Source organism: Taudactylus pleione, unplaced genomic scaffold (assembly GCF_031769625.1).
Source record: "Taudactylus pleione unplaced genomic scaffold, aTauple2 ptg000192l, whole genome shotgun sequence".
Taxonomy (NCBI): Eukaryota; Metazoa; Chordata; class Amphibia; order Anura; family Myobatrachidae; genus Taudactylus; species Taudactylus pleione.
In genome coordinates this window covers 3,498,034-3,513,263 of record NW_028284594.1, presented here as the reverse complement: position 1 = coordinate 3,513,263, position 15,230 = coordinate 3,498,034, and the positions used below count along the sequence as shown (strand labels likewise).

General features: G+C 32.4%; 3 non-coding genes across 3 annotated transcripts; all 3 read left to right on the top strand.

The window, feature by feature from the left end:
• The first annotated feature begins 279 nt into the window (after window positions 1-279).
• TRNAP-AGG (transfer RNA proline (anticodon AGG)) lies at window positions 280-351 on the top strand. The gene has a single exon. It is a non-coding gene; the product is annotated as a tRNA-Pro (tRNA).
• A 3,795-nt stretch (window positions 352-4,146) lies between these two features.
• TRNAP-AGG (transfer RNA proline (anticodon AGG)) lies at window positions 4,147-4,218 on the top strand. Its single transcript has one exon. It is a non-coding gene; the product is annotated as a tRNA-Pro (tRNA).
• A 4,721-nt stretch (window positions 4,219-8,939) lies between these two features.
• TRNAP-CGG (transfer RNA proline (anticodon CGG)) lies at window positions 8,940-9,011 on the top strand. The gene has a single exon. It is a non-coding gene; the product is annotated as a tRNA-Pro (tRNA).
• Window positions 9,012-15,230: the final 6,219 nt, after the last annotated feature.

Genomic DNA, 15,230 nt, shown 5'->3' with positions numbered 1-15,230 from the left:
TTTGCCTTTCTTCTGTGTCTGGAAGCATGATTTGTACATTGCATATGACAAGTCTTTAGCTTTGTCCATGAGAGAAGTCCAAACTCTGTAGGCACTCACAAATCTTGTCCCTGCACTTTTCCTATATGCATACCTTAGAAAACTATCTACTGGACCATAAGGAAATATTTTTTTTATTCTACAAATTCATTTTTACATAAATGTATATGGTGTTTTAAAAACAAAAAGCTATTTTCTAAAAATCAATTGAAAAATCCAAAGAAAATTCTTCAGGTAGATGGCTTGTTGGTTTAGGGGTATGATTCTCGCTTAGGGTGCGAGAGGTCCCGGGTTCAAATCCCGGATGAGCCCAAATTTTCAGATTCTTTGAAATGGTTCTATTATCTTATTGTAGTCAATTTCCTGAGTGAATTTCAACTGAATGTTGTTTTTTCAAAACTCTCAAAATAGATTGTATTTACTAATTTGCACAATTGAATTTTGTTTTTTGTCAAACTGCTAAAATTATTTGTAAGTACTTATCTGCACACAGCATGTGACATGTCTTGGGTTTTATCCATCAGAAAAACTCTGCTGGGCATCATAAAACTTTGTACAGCAATTTTCAAGCAAGTATACTTAGAAAATTATTGACTATTAGGAAATATTTTATTTATGCTAATATTTCCTCCTTGTACACATTAGTGTCTGCTTTAAAATAATATAATTTTCACATAAAATTGGTTAAGATATCAAATAAAACATGCTTACTTGATGATTCTATGATTTTTGTTTTGGGTGCGACAGGTCCCTGGTTCAATTCCCTGACGAGCCCTCTCTTTCTTTTTACGGTGCATCTCATGGTTTATATATATCTGATTTTCTCAATAGGCTAAGTCAATAGCATCAACTGAGTTTTGTTTTTGCCATACTTCCAATAGAATTTGTACATACTTATGAATCTTGCCTTCATCATTTTCCTATTGCCTTTCTTCTATTTATGCATGATTTACACATAGCTTTTGACAAGTCTTGGGTTTTATCGATCAGACAAGTCCAAACTCTGTCACCATTTTTATATCTTGTCACTGCACTTTCCAAATAAGCACACATAGAAAACTATCAATAGAATCTTACGGAAACATTTTAGTTGTACTACAAATAAGAGCATTCTTATTAAAATTTCAACCGTATTGTGGTATATCAGGAAAACTGCAGGTTCCCTTCTGTCTAGATAGCTTTGAATGTTTTAAAAGAATAGTCTCACTTTGAAACACAAAAAGTTCAAAAATGAAATTGCAAGGTATTCTTTTGCCTTTCTTCTGTGTCTGGAAGCATGATTTGTACATTGCATATGACTAGTCTTTAGCTTCGTCCATGAGAGAAGTCCAAACTCTGTAGGCACTCACAAATCTTGTCCCGGCACTTTTCCTATATGCATACCTTAGAAAACTATCTACTGGACCATAAGGAAATATTTTATTTATTCTACAAATTAATTTTTACATAAATGTATATGGTGTTTTAAAAACAAAAAGCTATTTTCTTAAAATCAATTGAAAAATCCAAAGAAAAATTTTCAGGTAGGTGGCCTGTTGGCATAGGGGTATGATTCTCGCTTAGCGTGCGAGAGGTCCCGGGTTCAAATCCCAGACGAGCCCAAATTTTCAGATTCTTTGAAATGGTTCTATTATCTTATTGTAGTCAATTTCCTGAGTGAATTTCAACTGAATGTTGTTTTTTCAAAACTCTCAAAATAGATTGTATTTACTAATTTGCACAATTGAATTTTGTTTTTTGTCAAACTGCTAAAATTATTTGTAAGTACTTATCTGCACACAGCATGTGACATGTCTTGGGTTTTATCCATCAGAAAAACTCTGCTGGGCATCATAAAACTTTGTACAGCAATTTTCAAGCAAGTATACTTAGAAAATTATTGACTATTAGGAAATATTTTATTTATGCTAATATTTCCTCCTTGTACACATTAGTGACTGCTTTAAAATAATATAATTTTCACATAAAATTGGTTAAGATATCAAATAAAACATGCTTACTTGATGATTCTATGATTTTCGTTTTGGGCGCGACAGGTCCCTGGTTCAATTCCCTGACGAGCCCTCTGTTTCTTTTTACGGTGCATCTCATGGTTTATATATATCTGATTTTCTCAATTGGCTAAGTCAATAGCATCAACTGAGTTTTGTTTTTGCCATACTCCCAATAGAATTTGTACATACTTATGAATCTTGCCTTCATCATTTTCCTATTGCCTTTCTTCTATTTATGCATGATTTACACATAGCTTTTTACAAGTCTTGGGTTTTATCGATCAGACAAGTCCAAACTCTGTCGCCATTTTTATATCTTGTCACTGCACTTTCCAAATAAGCACACATAGAAAACTATCAATACAATCTTACGGAAACATTTTAGTTGTACTACAAATAAGAGCATTCTTATTCAAATTTCAACCGTATTGTGGTATATCAGGAAAACTGCAGGTTCCCTTCTGTCTAGATAGCTTTGAATGTTTTCAAAGAATAGTCTCACTTTGAAACACAAAAAGTTCAAAAATGAAATTGCAAGGTATTCTTTTGCCTTTCTTCTGTGTCTGGAAGCATGATTTGTACATTGCATATGACTAGTCTTTAGCTTCGTCCATGAGAGAAGTCCAAACTCTGTAGGCACTCACAAATCTTGTCCCGGCACTTTTCCTATATGCATACCTTAGAAAACTATCTACTGGACCATAAGGAAATATTTTATTTATTCTACAAATTAATTTTTACATAAATGTATATGGTGTTTTAAAAACAAAAAGCTATTTTCTTAAAATCAATTGAAAAATCCAAAGAAAAATTTTCAGGTAGGTGGCCTGTTGGCATAGGGGTATGATTCTCGCTTAGCGTGCGAGAGGTCCCGGGTTCAAATCCCAGACGAGCCCAAATTTTCAGATTCTTTGAAATGGTTCTATTATCTTATTGTAGTCAATTTCCTGAGTGAATTTCAACTGAATGTTGTTTTTTCAAAACTCTCAAAATAGATTGTATTTACTAATTTGCACAATTGAATTTTGTTTTTTGTCAAACTGCTAAAATTATTTGTAAGTACTTATCTGCACACAGCATGTGACATGTCTTGGGTTTTATCCATCAGAAAAACTCTGCTGGGCATCATAAAACTTTGTACAGCAATTTTCAAGCAAGTATACTTAGAAAATTATTGACTATTAGGAAATATTTTATTTATGCTAATATTTCCTCCTTGTACACATTAGTGACTGCTTTAAAATAATATAATTTTCACATAAAATTGGTTAAGATATCAAATAAAACATGCTTACTTGATGATTCTATGATTTTCGTTTTGGGCGCGACAGGTACCTGGTTCAATTCCCTGACGAGCCCTCTCTTTCTTTTTACGGTGCATCTCATGGTTTATATATATCTGATTTTCTCAATTGGCTAAGTCAATAGCATCAACTGAGTTTTGTTTTTGCCATACTCCCAATAGAATTTGTACATACTTATGAATCTTGCCTTCATCATTTTCCTATTGCCTTTCTTCTATTTATGCATGATTTACACATAGCTTTTTACAAGTCTTGGGTTTTATCGATCAGACAAGTCCAAACTCTATCGCCATTTTTATATCTTGTCACTGCACTTTCCAAATAAGCACACATAGAAAACTATCAATAGAATCTTACGGAAACATTTTAGTTGTACTATAAATAAGAGCATTCTTATTAAAATTTCAACTGTATTGTGGTATATCAGGAAAACTGCAGGTTCCCTTCTGTCTAGATAGCTTTGAATGTTTTCAAAGAATAGTCTCACTTTGAAACACAAAAAGTTCAAAAATGAAAATGCAAGGTATTCTTTTGCCTTTCTTCTGTGTCTGGAAGCATGATTTGTACATTGCATATGACTAGTCTTTAGCTTCATCCATGAGAGAAGTCCAAACTCTGTTGGCACTCACAAATCTTGTCCCTGCACTTTTCCTATATGCATACCTTAGAAAACTATCTACTGGACCATAAGGAAATATTTTATTTATTCTACAAATTCATTTTTACATAAATTTATATGGTGTTTTAAAAACAAAAAGCTATTTTCTTAAAATCAATTGAAAAATCAAAAGAAAAATCTTCAGGTAGGTGGCTCGTTGGTCTAGGGGTATGATTCTCGCTTAGGGTGCGAGAGGTCCCGGGTTCAAATCCCAGACGAGCCCAAATTTTCAGATTCTTTGAAATGGTTCTATTATCTTATTGTAGTCAATTTCCTGAGTGAATTTCAACTGAATGTTGTTTTTTCAAAACTCTCAAAATAGATTGTATTTACTAATTTGCACAATTGAATTTTGTTTTTTGTCAAACTGCTAAAATTATTTGTAAGTACTTATCTGCACACAGCATGTGACATGTCTTGGGTTTTATCCATCAGAAAAACTCTGCTGGGCATCATAAAACTTTGTACAGCAATTTTCAAGCAAGTATACTTAGAAAATTATTGACTATTAGGAAATATTTTATTTATGCTAATATTTCCTCCTTGTACACATTAGTGACTGCTTTAAAATAATATAATTTTCACATAAAATTGGTTAAGATATCAAATAAAACATGCTTACTTGATGATTCTATGATTTTCGTTTTGGGCGCGACAGGTCCCTGGTTCAATTCCCTGACGAGCCCTCTCTTTCTTTTTACAGTGCATCTCATGGTTTATATATATCTGATTTTCTCAATTGGCTAAGTCAATAGCATCAACTGAGTTTTGTTTTTGCCATACTCCCAATAGAATTTGTACATACTTATGAATCTTGCCTTCATCATTTTCCTATTGCCTTTCTTCTATTTATGCATGATTTACACATAGCTTTTTACAAGTCTTGGGTTTTATCGATCAGACAAGTCCAAACTCTGTCGCCATTTTTATATCTTGTCACTGCACTTTCCAAATAAGCACACATAGAAAACTATCAATAGAATCTTACGGAAACATTTTAGTTGTACTATAAATAAGAGCATTCTTATTAAAATTTCAACCGTATTGTGGTATATCAGGAAAACTGCAGGTTCCCTTCTGTCTAGATAGCTTTGAATGTTTTCAAAGAATAGTCTCACTTTGAAACACAAAAAGTTCAAAAATGAAAATGCAAGGTATTATTTTGCCTTTCTTCTGTGTCTGGAAGCATGATTTGTACATTGCATATGACTAGTCTTTAGCTTCATCCATGAGAGAAGTCCAAACTCTGTTGGCACTCACAAATCTTGTCCCTGCACTTTTCCTATATGCATACCTTAGAAAACTATCTACTGGACCATAAGGAAATATTTTATTTATTCTACAAATTCATTTTTACATAAATTTATATGGTGTTTTAAAAACAAAAAGCTATTTTCTTAAAATCAATTGAAAAATCAAAAGAAAAATCTTCAGGTAGGTGGCTCGTTGGTCTACGGGTATGATTCTCGCTTAGGGTGCGAGAGGTCCCGGGTTCAAATCCCAGACAAGCCCAAATTTTCAGATTATTTGAAATGGTTCTATTATCTTATTGTAGTCAATTTCCTGAGTGAATTTCAACTGAATGTTGTTTTTTCAAAACTCTCAAAATAGATTGTATTTACTAATTTGCACAATTGAATTTTGTTTTTTGTCAAACTGCTAAAATTATTTGTAAGTACTTATCTGCACACAGCATGTGACATGTCTTGGGTTTTATCCATCAGAAAAACTCTGCTGGGCATCATAAAACTTTGTACAGCAATTCTCAAGCAAGTATACTTAGAAAATTATTGACTATTAGGAAATATTTTATTTATGCTAATATTTCCTCCTTGTACACATTAGTGACTGCTTTAAAATAATATAATTTTCACATAAAAACAGTTAAGATATCAAATAAAACATGCTTACTTGATGATTCTATGATTTTCGCTTTGGGTGCGACAGGTCCCTGGTTCAATTCCCTGACGAGCCCAAATTTTCAGATTCTTTGAAATGGTTCTATTATCCTATTGTAGTCAATTTCCTGAGTGAATTTCAACTGAATGTTGTTTTTTCAAAACTCTCAAAATAGATTGTATTTACTAATTTGCACAATTGAATTTTGTTTTTTGTCGAACTGCTAAAATTATTTGTAAGTACTTATCTGCACACAGCATGTGACATGTCTTGGGTTTTATCCATCAGAAAAACTCTGCTGGGCATCATAAAACTTTGTACAGCAATTTTCAAGCAAGTATACTTAGAAAATTATTGACTATTAGGAAATATTTTATTTATGCTAATATTTCCTCCTTGTACACATTAGTGACTGCTTTAAAATAATATAATTTTCACATAAAATTGGTTAAGATATCAAATAAAACATGCTTACTTGATGATTCTATGATTTTCGTTTTGGGCGCGACAGGTCCCTGGTTCAATTCCCTGACGAGCCCTCTCTTTCTTTTTACGGTGCATCTCATGGTTTATATATATCTGATTTTCTCAATTGGCTAAGTCAATAGCATCAACTGAGTTTTGTTTTTGCCATACTCCCAATAGAATTTGTACATACTTATGAATCTTGCCTTCATCATTTTCCTATTGCCTTTCTTCTATTTATGCATGATTTACACATAGCTTTTTACAAGTCTTGGGTTTTATCGATCAGACAAGTCCAAACTCTGTCGCCATTTTTATATCTTGTCACTGCACTTTCCAAATAAGCACACATAGAAAACTATCAATAGAATCTTACGGAAACATTTTAGTTGTACTATAAATAAGAGCATTCTTATTAAAATTTCAACCGTATTGTGGTATATCAGGAAAACTGCAGGTTCCCTTCTGTCTAGATAGCTTTGAATGTTTTCAAAGAATAGTCTCACTTTGAAACACAAAAAGTTCAAAAATGAAAATGCAAGGTATTCTTTTGCCTTTCTTCTGTGTCTGGAAGCATGATTTGTACATTGCATATGACTAGTCTTTAGCTTCATCCATGAGAGAAGTCCAAACTCTGTTGGCACTCACAAATCTTGTCCCTGCACTTTTCCTATATGCATACCTTAGAAAACTATCTACTGGACCATAAGGAAATATTTTATTTATTCTACAAATTCATTTTTACATAAATTTATATGGTGTTTTAAAAACAAAAAGCTATTTTCTTAAAATCAATTGAAAAATCAAAAGAAAAATCTTCAGGTAGGTGGCTCGTTGGTCTACGGGTATGATTCTCGCTTAGGGTGCGAGAAGTCCCGGGTTCAAATCCCAGACAAGCCCAAATTTTCAGATTCTTTGAAATGGTTCTATTATCTTATTGTAGTCAATTTCCTGAGTGAATTTCAACTGAATGTTGTTTTTTCAAAACTCTCAAAATAGATTGTATTTACTAATTTGCACAATTGAATTTTGTTTTTTGTCAAACTGCTAAAATTATTTGTAAGTACTTATCTGCACACAGCATGTGACATGTCTTGGGTTTTATCAATCAGAAAAACTCTGCTGGGCATCATAAAACTTTGTACAGCAATTTTCAAGCAAGTATACTTAGAAAATTATTGACTATTAGGAAATATTTTATTTATGCTAATATTTCCTCCTTGTACACATTAGTGACTGCTTTAAAATAATATAATTTTCACATAAAAACAGTTAAGATATCAAATAAAACATGCTTACTTGATGATTCTATGATTTTCGCTTTGGGTGCGACAGGTCCCTGGTTCAATTCCCTGACGAGCCCAAATTTTCAGATTCTTTGAAATGGTTCTATTATCCTATTGTAGTCAATTTCCTGAGTGAATTTCAACTGAATGTTGTTTTTTCAAAACTCTCAAAATAGATTGTATTTACTAATTTGCACAATTGAATTTTGTTTTTTGTCGAACTGCTAAAATTATTTGTAAGTACTTATCTGCACACAGCATGTGACATGTCTTGGGTTTTATCCATCAGAAAAACTCTGCTGGGCATCATAAAACTTTGTACAGCAATTTTCAAGCAAGTATACTTAGAAAATTATTGACTATTAGGAAATATTTTATTTATGCTAATATTTCCTCCTTGTACACATTAGTGACTGCTTTAAAATAATATAATTTTCACATAAAATTGGTTAAGATATCAAATAAAACATGCTTACTTGATGATTCTATGATTTTCGTTTTGGGCGCGACAGGTCCCTGGTTCAATTCCCTGACGAGCCCTCTCTTTCTTTTTATGGTGCATCTCATGGTTTATATATATCTGATTTTCTCAATTGGCTAAGTCAATAGCATCAACTGAGTTTTGTTTTTGCCATACTCCCAATATAATTTGTACATACTTATGAATCTTGCCTTCATCATTTTCCTATTGCCTTTCTTCTATTTATGCATGATTTACACATAGCTTTTTACAAGTCTTGGGTTTTATCGATCAGACAAGTCCAAACTCTGTAGCCATTTTTATATCTTGTCACTGCACTTTCCAAATAAGCACACATAGAAAACTATCAATAGAATCTTACAGAAACATTTTAGTTGTACTACAAATAAGAGCATACTTATTAAAATTTCAACCGTATTGTGGTATATCAGGAAAACTGCAGGTTCCCTTCTGTCTAGATAGCTTTGAATGTTTTCAAAGAATAGTCTCACTTTGAAACACAAGAAGTTCAAAAATGAAAATGCAAGGTATTCTTTTGCCTTTCTTCTGTGTCTGGAAGCATGATTTGTACATTGCATATGACTAGTCTTTAGCTTCGTCCTTGAGAGATGTCCAAACTCTGTAGGCACTCACAAATCTTGTCCCTGCACTTTTCCTATATGCATACCTTAGAAAACTATCTACTGGACCATAAGGAAATATTTTATGTATTCTACAAGTTAATTATTACATAAATGTATATGGTGTTTTAAAAACAAAAAGCTATTTTCTAAAAATCAATTGAAAAATCCAAAGAAAAATCTTCAGGTAGGTGGCTCGTTGGTCTAGGGGTATGATTCTTGCTTCGGGTGCGAGAGGTCCCGGGTTCAAATCCCTGACGAGCCCAAATTTTCAGATTCTTTGAAATGGTTCTATTATCTTATTGTAGTGAATTTCAAATGAATGTTGTTTTTTCAAAACTCTCAAAATAGATTGTATTTACTAATTTGCACAATTGAATTTTGTTTTTTGTCAAACTGCTAAAATTATTTGTAAGTACTTATCTGCACACAGCATGTGACATGTCTTGGGTTTTATCCATCAGAAAAACTCTGCTGGGCATCATAAAACTTTGTACAGCAATTTTCAAGCAAGTATACTTAGAAAATTATTGACTATTAGGAAATATTTTATTTATGCTAATATTTCCTCCTTGTACACATTAGTGACTGCTTTAAAATAATATAATTTTCACATAAAATTGGTTAAGATATCAAATAAAACATGCTTACTTGATGATTCTATGATTTTCGTTTTGGGCGCGACAGGTCCCTGGTTCAATTCCCTGACGAGCCCTCTCTTTCTTTTTACGGTGCATCTCATGGTTTATATATATCTGATTTTCTCAATTGGCTAAGTCAATAGCATCAACTGAGTTTTGTTTTTGCCATACTCCCAATAGAATTTGTACATACTTATGAATCTTGCCTTCATCATTTTCCTATTGCCTTTCTTCTATTTATGCATGATTTACACATAGCTTTTTACAAGTCTTGGGTTTTATCGATCAGACAAGTCCAAACTCTGTCGCCATTTTTATATCTTGTCACTGCACTTTCCAAATAAGCACACATAGAAAACTATCAATAGAATCTTACGGAAACATTTTAGTTGTACTATAAATAAGAGCATTCTTATTAAAATTTCAACCGTATTGTGGTATATCAGGAAAACTGCAGGTTCCCTTCTGTCTAGATAGCTTTGAATGTTTTCAAAGAATAGTCTCACTTTGAAACACAAAAAGTTCAAAAATGAAAATGCAAGGTATTCTTTTGCCTTTCTTCTGTGTCTGGAAGCATGATTTGTACATTGCATATGACTAGTCTTTAGCTTCATCCATGAGAGAAGTCCAAACTCTGTTGGCACTCACAAATCTTGTCCCTGCACTTTTCCTATATGCATACCTTAGAAAACTATCTACTGGACCATAAGGAAATATTTTATTTATTCTACAAATTCATTTTTACATAAATTTATATGGTGTTTTAAAAACAAAAAGCTATTTTCTTAAAATCAATTGAAAAATCAAAAGAAAAATCTTCAGGTAGGTGGCTCGTTGGTCTACGGGTATGATTCTCGCTTAGGGTGCGAGAGGTCCCGGGTTCAAATCCCAGACAAGCCCAAATTTTCAGATTCTTTGAAATGGTTCTATTATCTTATTGTAGTCAATTTCCTGAGTGAATTTCAACTGAATGTTGTTTTTTCAAAACTCTCAAAATAGATTGTATTTACTAATTTGCACAATTGAATTTTGTTTTTTGTCAAACTGCTAAAATTATTTGTAAGTACTTATCTGCACACAGCATGTGACATGTCTTGGGTTTTATCCATCAGAAAAACTCTGCTGGGCATCATAAAACTTTGTACAGCAATTCTCAAGCAAGTATACTTAGAAAATTATTGACTATTAGGAAATATTTTATTTATGCTAATATTTCCTCCTTGTACACATTAGTGACTGCTTTAAAATAATATAATTTTCACATAAAAACAGTTAAGATATCAAATAAAACATGCTTACTTGAAGATTCTATGATTTTCGCTTTGGGTGCGACAGGTCCCTGGTTCAATTCCCTGACGAGCCCAAATTTTCAGATTCTTTGAAATGGTTCTATTATCCTATTGTAGTCAATTTCCTGAGTGAATTTCAACTGAATGTTGTTTTTTCAAAACTCTCAAAATAGATTGTATTTACTAATTTGCACAATTGAATTTTGTTTTTTGTCGAACTGCTAAAATTATTTGTAAGTACTTATCTGCACACAGCATGTGACATGTCTTGGGTTTTATCCATCAGAAAAACTCTGCTGGGCATCATAAAACTTTGTACAGCAATTTTCAAGCAAGTATACTTAGAAAATTATTGACTATTAGGAAATATTTTATTTATGCTAATATTTCCTCCTTGTACACATTAGTGACTGCTTTAAAATAATATAATTTTCACATAAAATTGGTTAAGATATCAAATAAAACATGCTTACTTGATGATTCTATGATTTTCGTTTTGGGCGCGACAGGTCCCTGGTTCAATTCCCTGACGAGCCCTCTCTTTCTTTTTACGGTGCATCTCATGGTTTATATATATCTGATTTTCTCAATTGGCTAAGTCAATAGCATCAACTGAGTTTTGTTTTTGCCATACTCCCAATAGAATTTGTACATACTTATGAATCTTGCCTTCATCATTTTCCTATTGCCTTTCTTCTATTTATGCATGATTTACACATAGCTTTTTACAAGTCTTGGGTTTTATCGATCAGACAAGTCCAAACTCTGTCGCCATTTTTATATCTTGTCACTGCACTTTCCAAATAAGCACACATAGAAAACTATCAATAGAATCTTACGGAAACATTTTAGTTGTACTATAAATAAGAGCATTCTTATTAAAATTTCAACCGTATTGTGGTATATCAGGAAAACTGCAGGTTCCCTTCTGTCTAGATAGCTTTGAATGTTTTCAAAGAATAGTCTCACTTTGAAACACAAAAAGTTCAAAAATGAAAATGCAAGGTATTCTTTTGCCTTTCTTCTGTGTCTGGAAGCATGATTTGTACATTGCATATGACTAGTCTTTAGCTTCATCCATGAGAGAAGTCCAAACTCTGTTGGCACTCACAAATCTTGTCCCTGCACTTTTCCTATATGCATACCTTAGAAAACTATCTACTGGACCATAAGGAAATATTTTATTTATTCTACAAATTCATTTTTACATAAATTTATATGGTGTTTTAAACACAAAAAGCTATTTTCTTAAAATCAATTGAAAAATCAAAAGAAAAATCTTCAGGTAGGTGGCTCGTTGGTCTACGGGTATGATTCTCGCTTAGGGTGCGAGAGGTCCCGGGTTCAAATCCCAGACAAGCCCAAATTTTCAGATTCTTTGAAATGGTTCTATTATCTTATTGTAGTCAATTTCCTGAGTGAATTTCAACTGAATGTTGTTTTTTCAAAACTCTCAAAATAGATTGTATTTACTAATTTGCACAATTGAATTTTGTTTTTTGTCAAACTGCTAAAATTATTTGTAAGTACTTATCTGCACACAGCATGTGACATGTCTTGGGTTTTATCCATCAGAAAAACTCTGCTGGGCATCATAAAACTTTGTACAGCAATTCTCAAGCAAGTATACTTAGAAAATTATTGACTATTAGGAAATATTTTATTTATGCTAATATTTCCTCCTTGTACACATTAGTGACTGCTTTAAAATAATATAATTTTCACATAAAAACAGTTAAGATATCAAATAAAACATGCTTACTTGATGATTCTATGATTTTCGCTTTGGGTGCGACAGGTCCCTGGTTCAATTCCCTGACGAGCCCAAATTTTCAGATTCTTTGAAATGGTTCTATTATCCTATTGTAGTCAATTTCCTGAGTGAATTTCAACTGAATGTTGTTTTTTCAAAACTCTCAAAATAGATTGTATTTACTAATTTGCACAATTGAATTTTGTTTTTTGTCGAACTGCTAAAATTATTTGTAAGTACTTATCTGCACACAGCATGTGACATGTCTTGGGTTTTATCCATCAGAAAAACTCTGCTGGGCATCATAAAACTTTGTACAGCAATTTTCAAGCAAGTATACTTAGAAAATTATTGACTATTAGGAAATATTTTATTTATGCTAATATTTCCTCCTTGTACACATTAGTGACTGCTTTAAAATAATATAATTTTCACATAAAATTGGTTAAGATATCAAATAAAACATGCTTACTTGATGATTCTATGATTTTCGTTTTGGGCGCGACAGGTCCCTGGTTCAATTCCCTGACGAGCCCTCTCTTTCTTTTTACGGTGCATCTCATGGTTTATATATATCTGATTTTCTCAATTGGCTAAGTCAATAGCATCAACTGAGTTTTGTTTTTGCCATACTCCCAATAGAATTTGTACATACTTATGAATCTTGCCTTCATCATTTTCCTATTGCCTTTCTTCTATTTATGCATGATTTACACATAGCTTTTTACAAGTCTTGGGTTTTATCGATCAGACAAGTCCAAACTCTGTCGCCATTTTTATATCTTGTCACTGCACTTTCCAAATAAGCACACATAGAAAACTATCAATAGAATCTTACGGAAACATTTTAGTTGTACTATAAATAAGAGCATTCTTATTAAAATTTCAACCGTATTGTGGTATATCAGGAAAACTGCAGGTTCCCTTCTGTCTAGATAGCTTTGAATGTTTTCAAAGAATAGTCTCACTTTGAAACACAAAAAGTTCAAAAATGAAAATGCAAGGTATTCTTTTGCCTTTCTTCTGTGTCTGGAAGCATGATTTGTACATTGCATATGACTAGTCTTTAGCTTCATCCATGAGAGAAGTCCAAACTCTGTTGGCACTCACAAATCTTGTCCCTGCACTTTTCCTATATGCATACCTTAGAAAACTATCTACTGGACCATAAGGAAATATTTTATTTATTCTACAAATTCATTTTTACATAAATTTATATGGTGTTTTAAAAACAAAAAGCTATTTTCTTAAAATCAATTGAAAAATCAAAAGAAAAATCTTCAGGTAGGTGGCTCGTTGGTCTACGGGTATGATTCTCGCTTAGGGTGCGAGAGGTCCCGGGTTCAAATCCCAGACAAGCCCAAATTTTCAGATTCTTTGAAATGGTTCTATTATCTTATTGTAGTCAATTTCCTGAGTGAATTTCAACTGAATGTTGTTTTTTCAAAACTCTCAAAATAGATTGTATTTACTAATTTGCACAATTGAATTTTGTTTTTTGTCAAACTGCTAAAATTATTTGTAAGTACTTATCTGCACACAGCATGTGACATGTCTTGGGTTTTATCAATCAGAAAAACTCTGCTGGGCATCATAAAACTTTGTACAGCAATTTTCAAGCAAGTATACTTAGAAAATTATTGACTATTAGGAAATATTTTATTTATGCTAATATTTCCTCCTTGTACACATTAGTGACTGCTTTAAAATAATATAATTTTCACATAAAAACAGTTAAGATATCAAATAAAACATGCTTACTTGATGATTCTATGATTTTCGCTTTGGGTGCGACAGGTCCCTGGTTCAATTCCCTGACGAGCCCAAATTTTCAGATTCTTTGAAATGGTTCTATTATCCTATTGTAGTCAATTTCCTGAGTGAATTTCAACTGAATGTTGTTTTTTCAAAACTCTCAAAATAGATTGTATTTACTAATTTGCACAATTGAATTTTGTTTTTTGTCGAACTGCTAAAATTATTTGTAAGTACTTATCTGCACACAGCATGTGACATGTCTTGGGTTTTATCCATCAGAAAAACTCTGCTGGGCATCATAAAACTTTGTACAGCAATTTTCAAGCAAGTATACTTAGAAAATTATTGACTATTAGGAAATATTTTATTTATGCTAATATTTCCTCCTTGTACACATTAGTGACTGCTTTAAAATAATATAATTTTCACATAAAATTGGTTAAGATATCAAATAAAACATGCTTACTTGATGATTCTATGATTTTCGTTTTGGGCGCGACAGGTCCCTGGTTCAATTCCCTGACGAGCCCTCTCTTTCTTTTTATGGTGCATCTCATGGTTTATATATATCTGATTTTCTCAATTGGCTAAGTCAATAGCATCAACTGAGTTTTGTTTTTGCCATACTCCCAATATAATTTGTACATACTTATGAATCTTGCCTTCATCATTTTCCTATTGCCTTTCTTCTATTTATGCATGATTTACACATAGCTTTTTACAAGTCTTGGGTTTTATCGATCAGACAAGTCCAAACTCTGTAGCCATTTTTATATCTTGTCACTGCACTTTCCAAATAAGCACACATAGAAAACTATCAATAGAATCTTACAGAAACATTTTAGTTGTACTACAAATAAGAGCATACTTATTAAAATTTCAACCGTATTGTGGTATATCAGGAAAACTGCAGGTTCCCTTCTGTCTAGATAGCTTTGAATGTTTTCAAAGAATAGTCTCACTTTGAAACACAAGAAGTTCAAAAATGAAAATGCAAGGTATTCTTTTGCCTTTCTTCTGTGTCTGGAAGCATGATTTGTACA